Here is a 1,648-nt window from a genome sequence, read left to right on the forward strand (position 1 = left end):
TCCGGATCCTAAAAACAACAATGCTTTCGAATAGGCATGGGTGATCAAATGGAATAAGGCAGCTCGATAAGAACCTATCCCTAAAGCTAACATAATATAACCCAATTGAGACATTGTCGAATAGGCTAAACTTCTCTTAATGTCTCTTTGAGCAAGAGCCAAAGTAGCCCCTAAAAATACCGTTATTACACCTATCAAAGAAATAAGATTCATTATGTAAGGTATGACTGTGAAAAGAGGAAAAAGTCTAGCGACAAGAAAAATTCCCGCAGCTACCATGGTAGCTGCATGTATAAGAGCCGAAATAGGAGTAGGCCCCTCCATTGCATCAGGTAACCATACATGAAGGGGGAATTGTGCAGATTTAGCAACTGAACCGAGAAATAATAGAGAGGCACACAGAGTCGCAAATAAAAAATTGACCCCATCATTATGGATCAAGTTATTGAAAATTTCGAACAAATCCCTAAATTCGAAACTGCCTGTTATCCAATAAAGACCTAAGATTCCTAATAATAAACCAAAATCCCCTACACGATTAGTTACAAACGCTTTTTGACAAGCATTGGCCGCAATTGGTCGTGTGAACCAAAATCCTATTAATAGGTAGGAGCACATTCCCACGAGTTCCCAAAAAATATAAATTTGTATCAAATTAGAGCTAGTAACTAATCCCAACATGGAAGCATTGAAAAAACTCATATAAGCAAAAAATCTCAAATACCCTTGATCGTGAGACATATAATTGTCACTATAAATAAGAACCATTATTCCAACAGTAGTGATTAGTATTGACATAATAGAAGTAAGTGAGTCGATCAAGTAGCCAAACTCTAAGGAAAAATCATTATTGATGGTCCAAGACCATAGATATTGATAAGCGGAACCCCCTTTTATTTGTTGAATAGCTAGATCGGCCGAAAACCCCAGCGCTATGCTTAGCAATGCAACACTAGGAAAAGCCAACACACGGCGAATGCTTTTTGTTGCGGTCGGAACAAGCAGAAGTCCCAATCCTATTAATATAGTAACTGGAAGTGGAATGAAAGGTATGATCCATGCATATTGATATGTATGTTCCATAAAATAAAACCTTTTTTTTTTTATTTAATTGTTTCCGATTCACCAGCCTTTATTTCATTAAGAGAACTCAAATATGAAATATGATTTGAAATCATTAATTATTTTGATTCTTTACCAGATATTTAAAATCTTCCAATTATTCGAATTGAGAAGTTGCATTTCCTCAAATAACCAAATTAAATTACTATTTTAATTTTACTATTAATGCTTAGTAATTAATAAGATATTTATTAACATAACATATAGAACAGAGTATGAGATTTTCAATCATTCTAATACTACGGCGATTTATATCCATATAGTAAGACAAAATTCTATCAAAAAAAAAGACTTGATTCTTGATTCTGGAATATAGCATTTGCCAATAACTCGATCTAATAAAGATCGAGTTATTTTAGTTAGTTTAGGACTAGTTACTAACTAATTCATTGTGGAACTGATTGATTAGCTTTTATTCCAATAAAAAAAACTTATGTTTATTAGAAATCCTATAATACTCGTTATTTTGCATAAAACTTAAATAAAGGATTACTCCAATTAATATTCTTTTTCTTTATCAATTAAT

The sequence above is a fragment of the Aristolochia californica genome, unplaced genomic scaffold (genome assembly GCF_029961685.1).
Source record: "Aristolochia californica isolate CCGP_79_NKW_82.1479 unplaced genomic scaffold, dmAriCali1.0.hap1 SCAF_259, whole genome shotgun sequence".
NCBI classification, from domain to species: Eukaryota; Viridiplantae; Streptophyta; class Magnoliopsida; order Piperales; family Aristolochiaceae; genus Aristolochia; species Aristolochia californica.